The sequence below is a fragment of the Neovison vison genome, chromosome 1 (assembly GCF_020171115.1).
Source record: "Neovison vison isolate M4711 chromosome 1, ASM_NN_V1, whole genome shotgun sequence".
Taxonomy (NCBI): Eukaryota; Metazoa; Chordata; class Mammalia; order Carnivora; family Mustelidae; genus Neogale; species Neogale vison.
Genome location: NC_058091.1, coordinates 184,906,264 through 184,916,896, shown reverse-complemented (window position 1 = coordinate 184,916,896; position 10,633 = coordinate 184,906,264). Strand labels below are relative to the sequence as shown.

The window sequence follows — 10,633 nt, the reverse complement described above, 5'->3', positions numbered from 1 at the left end:
TCTTTCCTGAGTCTTGTGGCAAGAACTACTAGTTAGCAAATTTCTCTGGAGGACCATATTCCTTTATTTGTATAATTATGCATTTAAAATTTTTGATCTCGAATAATAAAGGTTTCCCTTGTTAAAAATATGATATTTAAGGGCACCTGGGTGGCTCAGTGGGTTAAGCCGCTGCCTTCTGCTCAGGTCATGATCTCGGGGTCCTGGGATCGAGTCCCGCATCGGGCTCTCTGCTCAGCAGGGAGCCTGCTTCCCTCTCTCTCTCTCTGCCTGCCTCTCCATCTACTTGTGATTTCTCTCTGTCAAATAAATAAATAAAATCTTGAAAAGAAAACTACTTTAAAAATATGATATTTAAAAACAGGAGCTGTGTTTTACTCACACTGGTGTTTCTACCAACCCTGTTCCAGCACCTCATCTTACGCTTGGCATGCAGGATGCACTTAATAATGTTAATTTGAAGACTGAACGATGACATTTGCTTCCTTACCTTTTCTTATTACAGTTGCCATCAACCATAAGCCTTGAACCTCCAGAATTCCAGGAACTCCCTGGATTACTTGATCACTTCTATAATGTGGTGTTTTTAATTATTCAGTAATATTTTTAAGCATATATTATATTTTGAGCCCTGTCCTAAATTGTGACATATGGGTATTTTTAAAATTTTTTTAAAAGATTTTATTTATTTATTTGACAGACAGAGATCACAAGTAGGCAGAGAGAGAGAGAGAGAGAGAGAGAGGAGGAAACAGGCTCCCCGCCAAGCAGAGAGCCCGATGCGGGGCTCGATCCCAGGACCCTGGGATCATGACCTGAGCCGAAGGCAGAGGCTTAACCTAACACTGCGCCACCCAGGTTGCCTCAACATATGAGTATTCTAACTGGCTCAGGATGAAGTCATTTGTCCATCTCTGGGGCTAGATAAGGGAGGACCTATCAGCCCACTTGAACCACCAGGCTTGTAATTTAGGGGAAGGGTAGTCCCTGAAGGAAGAGCATGTGTCCACCCCATTTCTCACTTAACTTCTTCCTTGTCTTCAAACCTGTCCTTCTTACTATATCCTGTAGCCCTCCTCCAGAGTAGGCTAAGTTGCAATTCTGAACAAGTCCTGTTTTGTTTAAAATCCTTCAGTAGCTTTCTGCCTGAAGTTCAAGTACCCACTTTAGCATATACGGCTTTCCTGGGCTTCCCGCTTCTGAAGCATCATCTTCTTTCTCGAAGCCACATGTATGCCCACCCTTTAATCATACCAACCTTCTTTTAGTTCTTAAACCTGGCATGCTATCTTGAGCATCTGTGATTTCTTCACTTCTTTTTTTTTTTTTTTTTTTTGTTTCTAAAATGGTTTTCTTTTTCTTTCTTTCTTTCTTTTTTTTTTTTTTTCTTTTCATTTTAACCTAGTATATTAGCCAGCTCAGGCTGCCATAACTGAATACCATAGACTGGGTGGCTTAAGCAACAGACGTTTATTTCTCACAGTGCTGGGGGTTGGGAAGACCAAGATCAAGGTGCTGACAGATTCAGTTCTTGATGAGAGCTGCTTTCCTGACTTGCACATAGCTGCCGTCTCCCTGTGTGCTCACATGACCTCTTTGTGCTCTTGGAGAGGGGAAGAGAGAGAGAGAGAAAGAGAGAGCATGAGGGAGCTCTGGTCTCTCTTCTTCTTATAAGGACAGTGATCCCCCCCCATGATAGGGACTCCACCCTCATGACCTTATCTAAACCTAATTACCCCCACCCCAATACCATCACAATGTGGGTTGGGCTTCAACATGGGAATTGGGAATAGGGGTTGTGCAAGCATTCAGTCCGTAACAACTAGTAAACCTTTGAATCTTTAAATTCAGTTTAAGGATCGTATATTTGGCAGTCCCTCTTGACCTCCCTGTTTAAATATCTCCTCTCTGTTCTTACATCATTACATGGTTTGCCCTGTTGTAGCACTTCTCACACCCTCTGTAATAGACAGTTGACAGGTCCACTTTCATTTTACTGTGGGTCCTTCTGTTTTACTCAGTTTTTAATGTCCGCAGCGCAGACTGGAACTTGGTAGGTTTTTTTTTTTTTTTTTTAAGACTTTATTTATTTGACAGACAGAAATCACAAGTAGGCAGAGAGGCAGGCAGAGAGAGAGGGGGAAGCAGGCTCCCTGCCGAGCAGAGAGCCCGACATGGGGCTCCATCCCAGGACCCTGGGATCATGACCTGAGCTGAAGGCAGAGGCTTTAACCCACTGAGCCACCCAGGCACCCCAGAACTTGGTAGTTTTAAGGGATCTAACTCTCAGTACTTTTTAGGCCCCTCCATTAAATCCAGAATAAATAATTGCTTCATTTATTTATTGTCCTCACTTCCAGAAGCGTGTACATTGGGCATACGTGTTATTTGATTCTGGAATTTGGTGCAACTTTATTTCTGTTCAGATGAATATTCTCTTGCTAGTTGGATGATTAATAATAGTTAGTGCTGCCGCTGAAGCTCTTATAAAATGGAACGATACTCATTATTCATTTGCTCCTCTGGCTGTGGTGCTGTGTTGTAAAGTGCCCCAGGCGGGGCCCACGTCCTAATCACTGTTGCCCAGCCCGTGCCTGGCACACACACAGTGCGCACTGAATGTTGATTGGACGAATACAGATACGTACCCTGTTTTTCCAGCTAACCGCTCATCTCCTTGTAAAGCTACTGAAATCAGCTCTCCTGTTTTCCAGGTTTCGGATCCCACCTCTCTGTATCTTTTTTTTTTTTTTAAAGATTTTATTTATTTATTTGACAGAGAGAAATCACAAGTAGGCAGAGAGGCAGGCAGAGAGAGAGAGGGGGAAGCAGGCTCCCTGCTGAGCAGAGAGCCCGATGCGGGACTCGATCCCAGGACTCTGAGATCATGACCTGAGCCGAAGGCAGCGGCTTAACCCACTGAGCCACCCAGGCGCCCCACCTCTCTGTATCTTTAAAGAGCTGCTGCTTTTGCAGTTATCCCCGTCTTCTCTGACCAGGAAGCCTAGACACTGGAGAAGGATATGCTATGTGCTCATGATGCTCTACCACCGACGGGTTTCAGTGGCAGGGTGCAGGGCAAGGGCGGCTACAGGAGAGGTGTGCCGGGAATCCCATGTGGCAAATTCCCGTCCTCTTTGTGTAAGGTCGCATCAGTGAAGCCCGGTAGTGGGGTTGGGGGCACGGCGCAGGGGGCTCTGGAAGTCAGGATCAGTTAGAGGCTGTGGGCACCAGGGTTTTTTTGAGAAAGTTTTTGTGGCTATCCCTTGCTCTCTCGTTAGGGGTTAGAAGGTAAATGAAGTAATGAGAATAAATGAGTAAATGAAGGGGTGCTGGAATACGAATCAAAAGATTAGAGTCTTGGCATCAGTTTTTGTTTGTTTGTTTGTTTTGTTTTGTTTTTTTCTGCCTAGATGCCAAATGTTGAGCTAGTCCTACGTCTCCCATGAGCCTTGGTTTCTATATCGCTGGTGTGGGATAGTAAATTCCGCCTCCTTGGCTAACAGAAGTGCTTCCGCAATCAGTGAGATACCGGCTGTAAAACCAATTGCCAATTGCTAAGAAACTTAACAGAGTTAGGGGTCATGGTCACTATTGCTTTATGAAAAGGTGGTACCCTCTCGTAATTCCCAGATTTACAGAGGTAACTAGATGGCCTACTTCGCTAGATCCTGTTATTACCAGTTTCACTTTTTTCTTTGGAGAATGGGATTTCATCTCACTCAACAGTCCCAGAGGCTCATTAACTTGTGTGCTGTGCCCAGGGGGACTAACCCTTGTTCCGGGGATTTAACTCCTTGTTGAGAAGTCAAGCAGGAGAAGGGAGGGTGTATGAGAAGAGCCTGCACGCGAGCAGGCTCTCACAGCACCATTTCACGTGGCGTTATTTTTGGATAAGCCTCGCTCCGTTAGAAAGCCACAGTTTTCCTGTCACCCACCATCTCAAGCTTCTCCTCAGAAAAGTCATCACGGTCTGACCCCTAACAAAGATTTATTGAGTACTTTGATTTTGCCAAGGAGTAGAGAAAGACAGTAGGGAGCGGAAGGATGGGTTTATAGAATTTATGTTCCAGTGGAGAAAATGAACAAAAAAATAATTACAGATATTGGGGAAATAGCATTAAAAGCCAAAATCTTCTTCCAACCTAGAAAACCTTCTTGCAAAGGTAGTCGAGACAGAAAATTGTTTTATTATTGAGATATTAAACCAGAGAGGGACATGCACCGCAGGCAAACCCCTAGGAGATTATAACAACAGAAACAACAACCCATAACAACAACCCATTCCTACGTGTTTTCGAGGTAATAACTAATCCTCAAGTAAGAGGACTTGGCAGTGCCATTCAGCAAACATGATTGTCCTAACCATACCATGGTAACTGGGGGGATCGTCTGTGTTGGCTGTTGGCTTTATCCAGAAGAAAAAATTTTCATACCTTTATGATACAGGGTGGTTTTGGAACTTGGAGCAAAGTGCCCGCCAAAATTAGGCTCCTGCCCTCCCAGAGAAGCTGGGAGATAGGGGTGCGATCCTTCTTGATGTTTATATTTCAAAGAGATAGCTCTCATGTCTGAGAAAGACATTTTTAGGTTATCAAGATGACAAAGGGCCCATCTAGGTTTTTGTTTTTTTTTTAAGCTTTTATTTATTTATTTGATGCAGAGAGAGAGAGATCACAAGTAGGCAGGGAGGCAGGCAGACTTGGGGGAGGGGGCAGCAGGCTCCCCGCTGAGTAGAGAACCTGCTGAGTAGAGAGCCCGAAGCGGGCCTTGATCCCAGGACCCTGAGATCATGACCTGAGCTGAAGGTAGAGGCTTAACCCACTGAGCCACCCAGGCATCCCTAGTTTTTTTTTTTTTTTAAGATTTTTATTTACTAGAGAAAAAGCATGTGCACACAGGAGTGCCAGTGGTAGGGGTTGGGAGGGGCAGAGGGAGACAGAGAAGCTGAATCCCCTTTGAGCAGGGAGCCTGACACATCTGACACAGGGCTGGATCCCAGGCCCTAAGAGCATGACCTGAGCTGGAGGCGGAAAACTGACGGAGCCACCCGGGGGGCCGCATGGGCCTGTTTGGTTTTCAAAGGGTTTTATAATCATTGCACAGGGAGGAGAAGGTGCTTACAAATTTTCTAAAGCGAATGGACCTAGAAAAAAGAAAGAGAGGGGACTCTTTGCCCTTATTTTAAACAGGGAGAATTAAGCCTCCTATTTCAAATTTTTTATTTGTCCTTACACAGGGAACTAATATGAGATTTCCAAAAGTAGAAAAATGTTCCTCTCGGAAAGACTGCACTTGGGGTTTACTTTTTCTTACTGATTTGTGAATGCTCACTCAAATCGAGGGTAATATTTATCCGTCGTAGCCTGCACATATATTTTCATCGTATTTCTTTTGTCTTATAAGTTCATGGTATATTTTATTGTACAAAACCACTAAGACTCCGTACCCCCAGAAACTGGGGGAGAAGCATCAGTGAGATTCCATTTACTGAACGTGTTAAAACTCCATTCTGTAAGCAAACAAGGACCGGAAACCAGAGGGTGTCCCTCAACCTGGATCTTGTTCTGACTTTGGACTTAGGGATTGTTGAAACAGCTGGCTGTGATCATAATCATGTCTTAACTTGATAATATTTCAGCATTTTAATCTCAGCACCTTGCAAATCCTGGGACAGAGCAGGTTCTCCGTAAACCTTGCTGGATTTGATGGGTAGCTGAGTTGTCTAAAGACAGAACACCCAGAGAGGGATGAGTGTCCTATCAGGGTCAGCTGATCCCCCTGCAGATTCCCCCAGATAATTAGCTTCATGAATACTGATGCCTCAGCATTTTCCTCTCCTCTGCCAGCCCTCGTGGGAATATCTGAAAAGCACTTATAACATAGACTTAAGGTTAATGAACATAAAGCCATATTAATTAAGCTGGTGAAGCTTCCTTGCTTATTCTGCCAAATCTTAGAACTTCTGCTGGATACATCTAGTCTCTAGTGGCTGAATAAGAGGGAGGCCTTTCTGTTCTTCTTCTCCCAACAAAATGCATGACTTCCCGATACTTGGGCTTGATTCTGCAGTTCTTTGAGGTCGATCAATTTTGCTGACCGTTGGTAGATATACACTGCTAACCGATGGTAGTTTTCAGTGGTAGATAACCTGCTGCTTTCTGTTTTTGACCACCATCATCTTTTTCACTTTGCCCAGATACTTTTTCCTCTGCTGGTTAGGGTCCATTCTGACCATCTTCTATCCCCAGGAGCCTCTGGGGGTTTCTCTCTCTCATCAGTTCTCGGAACACCAACCTCCTTTACATGCCGCACTCTATTACAGCCGTGTGTGCAAGATATGCATTTTACTGCGTACATGTATTTAGGACAATAGAGTCACCTAGGGGTCATCACTGACCTAGAATATGACACTGTAAGTCAGCAGTGTCCTGCTTCTTCAGGAAATCCTCAGATATGTAATTGTGTTTTTCTGGATTTAGTCAGTAATATGTTCATAATTAATCTTATGAGCGATCATGAAAAAGGAAGTCCATTTTGCACTTTTGGGAGGCACGGAGCCTTTTGAACTACTGTGAAAGAAGAATTCCCCACAAGGAAAAAGGTGCACCATTGAATACAAGGAAACTGCAATTCATATAAAGCTACCCTAGGAGTTTGCAAAGACTTAGGCGACAGCCAAGCTTTAAACATTGAAACATTCAGTTAGTTAGCTGCTTGGCATTATGCCACCTCAACATACAGATGATTGATTTCATTTTTAAATCGCTTGACCACATCATCCTGATGTCTTGGCATTTTGCCCACAGCTTCAGCGTATAGGACTTTCAAAGAGAGCTCTTTACTGCCGTCTCATGGTGAACCAATGAATGGCTGTGGCTATGAGTTAGGAGGCTGTGGTGGCTCTCCCGCGCGCTCGGCAGGTAAGAAGTGTGGGTAAATTGCACAATCTCGCCTAAGTTCATTTGTGTGGGCCTCAGCTTCCTCTTTTGAAAATTGTGAAAGCCTGTGAATATGGAGCTAACTGGCAAGGAAAATCCTCAGGACTCTGGTTAACTTAGCATAAAGCCATACATTTGGCTTCTGTGCTATTTTCATTTTGACTACCGATGTACCTACTCCCTGCCTCACAGTTGCTAGTGGTTGGTGAAGAGTTCTGTGTCATCCCTGTGAATGCAAACACCTTCAGACGCTCCTTGTCCCAGGGTGTAGGAGTCTCTTCGTTTCTGGAATCCAGTAGAGGCATTCTTCATGAGGATAATTAAAAGCTTTTGCCCTCAACCAACAAAACAGGCTTTAATCAAAAAGGTTGAATGTGGAAAAGTTGAATAAATCAGGCACAAACCAGGATGCAGATATGGAAAGATCAAAGTGGAAATGACCTCTGCCGGTCCCTTGAAGAGCAAATTGTTTTATTGACTTTTCTTAAGCATAGTTCTTGTTCCACCTTATAGGATTTTTCTTCTTTGCATTTAAAAAAAAAAATGGGATTTGATGATCTGTAAGGAAAGGAACAAAGACCTTTGACTAACACAGCCTCTGACTAGTTAGGGGCAGAGCTGACTTTGATATTGTACTTTCTAATTACAGTGGAGACTTTCATGGCCTCCCGAGTGAAAACTAGCTACTTTCCAAAAAAACAGACAAGGGGCACCTGGGTGGCTCAGTGGGTTAAAGCCTCTGCCTTCGGCTTAGGTCATGATCCCAGGGTCCTGGGATCGAGCCCCAGATCGGGCTCTCTGCTCAGCGGGGAGCCTGCTTCCCTTCCTCTCTCTCTGCCTACTTGTGATCTCTGTCAGATAAATAAATAAAATCTTAAAAAAAAATAGACAAGAGTGTAAGCAAGGAAACAAGGGCATCTTGGTATTCCTGGAAATAGGAGCCTGAGATGCTTATGTGAGGAGGAACTGCTTGGGCAGTATCTGTCCCTTCCCAGATGTCAGCCTTCTGGGGATGGGAGGGGATGTGGTGAATCCCTCTCCTGAGAATCTCTGAGGAACACATGGGGCCTGAACAAGTCTCGTTCCACCACTTAATCAACCCAAGGGATATGAGCAGCAGCGCTTTGCCTGGTAGTTACGTAAGATGAAAGGAGTCTCAGAGTCGAATGAAACTGTATTATTCAGATGCTTTCATTCACTCTAAAGACATCCTACTCTATAGGTTATGCATGAATTTCTCCCATTTGCGGGAGTAAAGCACAGTAGCCAAAAGTCATCAATGTTTTATAAACTGTGACTAATCCCCTACATCGTGTCTCTCTCTACTTCCCCACCCTTCCTTACTGTTCAGAGGTTTTTATTTATTTAATTACTTATTTTTGTATTTCCTGATATTTAGCTGCTACTGTTCTGTGTCGTTATTTTTTTTTTTTTAAATCACTTGAGACCATGGCATATTATGGGGTTTAGGATTGATAGGGTTATTAGGAAAGCCTGCTCTCCCAAGCTTTAGATTGCTTTGAAATATTTTGCTTGAAAATAGCAACAAATGAATCTGCTCTGCCTTCCAGAAGCAGCAGCATAGTGCCTTTCCAGGGTCCTTTTGGCTTTTACTGAGCTGTTGCCACCCAAAATAGTGGTGGGCTCATAAATGTTTAGCAAATCATGGTAATGAATGTGGCAAGGACAGACATAGCCAGTGTGTGTTTTTTTAATCATGCATCATTTAGTACAAAGATGACTCTTGGATGTTTTGGCAAATTAATTTTGAGAAGAGAGAGAGCAGCTGGGCTCTAGCCCACAAAGCTACACTAGCTACGCCTGCTAGTGAAGTTGCTACCACTCCTTCCTCCTCTGAACACACACACGGAACCAGAAGGCACAGGGAGTTCTTTGCTGTTTTCCTCCAGGGTTTTGGCTGAAGCCGTGTCTGTCACTCTCCATTGTTCTCTAGGTTCTAAGAGTTCTTGCTGCACTGTGTCAGCAACTTGAGTGTGCCGATAAGCACCCATTTCTAACAGTCATTCTCTATAATTTAAAAATCAGTCACAATGCCACTTTCTTTGAAATCTGATTAAATATGTACTCCTAGACATGTCTACCAACGTCACTTCTCCCCGCCGTGCTTGTACGTGTGGTATTTTCTGTGATGTTACATGGAAGGTCTTAACATAACAGAGGTATTTCCTAGGTGTTGTTTTAAAGATGAATAGCCTGAAAGAAAACCACATTTGAAGGAAGTTCCACATTTAGGTAGTCTTCTAAGCAAATTCAGATGGGAAACAGAAGGAGTAGGAGATGTGCATTAAAACATGTAGACGCAGTAAAAATCTTGCTCAGGCTTTGTTGTACTAGTAGCCTCTACACTAAGGGCTGACATTAGCCCCCAAATCTTCATTAAGTCTCCTCTCCCAGCTGAATGATACCCCCAGCACAGACAGCACACATGAGCCACCAGATTTTCTTTTCTTCTCCTACACTGCCTCTTTCTGTTCTGTTACCATTCAGTCCTTTAATGCACAAAAGATGTGTGTGTGTGTGTGTGTGTGTGTGAGTGTGTGTTACAGAATATATATAAATCAGGAATATATCTTTTTTTGGTGCAAACCCTCTTTCTCTTTATTTTTTTTTCTAGTCCTACCTCTTAAGCATCACTAGAGTCCGCCAACACAACCATCTCCCAGGAACTATCCTTGCTCTGTTTAGAGGAACAGGAGGAGCCAAGTGGGCCAAGCCAGAATTCTCTTCTGCAGAAGAGAAGAAAGGCTGGGAATATTTATATTTTCATAATTTTTTAATGGCTACAGTCTTGTTCCTGGGTACACATGACTTTCTGCTAAAAATTTCTAAGAAAATCATACCCTTTTCTGCCTTTCAGAAGAGCTGCATGCATGGGGAGTGCATGAGGCAGAGGTTGGGGGTGGGAAGGGCTTAGTTTCTGGTGTTTTCTATGGTGAAATGCATCTTCTGAGACCTTGATGATCTGACTTGGAGTTAACAAAAAGACTTAGGAAGAATGAAGGCTTTTCATATCGTTTCATAGCACCATTTAATACTAAAATATAATTTTTATATTTTGATGGATGAATAACTCTTGGACTATCTTCACTGATAAGAGTTGAACGTTATAAGTAATTTGTACTCGAAGCCTGTGTGTCTGGCTGTTTGGTTGCTACGTGGTCTCAAGGATGAAGAAGTGCAACAGGCAGGTATTTCGTGGTTTGACGCCTCCCAGCACCTTTGTGGTGATGCTGATGTGGTGATCCTGAGGGGGGGGATGATACCTGATCTCTTTGGGGAACTTAGTTTGTGTCAGCTGTGTTCCAGGAACTTTAAGTGTATTAATTAATTTTTTAAAAAAAGGTTTAGTTAGTTATTTGACAGAAAGAGAAATCACTAGTAGGGAGAGAGGCAGGCAGAGAGAGAGAGGGGGAAGCTGGCTCCCTGCTGAGCAGAGAGCCTGATGTGGGGCTGCATCCCAGGACCCTGAGATCATGACCTGAGCTGAAGGCAGATGCTTAACCCCCTGAGACACCCAGGTGCCCTGTATTAATTAATTTAATCTTTGTACCAACCTCATTAGGAACTTCTGTTACTTCGACTTTTTGTGTAAGGAGACGGAGAAGCTCAGTAACTGGAGAAGTGGGTTTGGCGCCGGGTTGCTCCTACCGCCCAGGCACACCCCGTGCCTC

The 10,633-nt window shown here is 43.7% G+C and overlaps 1 long non-coding RNA gene across 1 annotated transcript in view; it reads left to right on the top strand.

Moving 5' to 3' along the window:
• Positions 1–6,816: 6,816 nt before the first annotated feature.
• Positions 6,817–10,633, top strand: part of LOC122916972 — a 91,481-nt gene continuing 87,664 nt past the window's right edge. The window contains exon 1 of the long non-coding RNA XR_006386337.1: positions 6,817–6,923. This is a non-coding gene — a long non-coding RNA (uncharacterized LOC122916972). The remainder of the gene's footprint in view (positions 6,924–10,633) is intronic.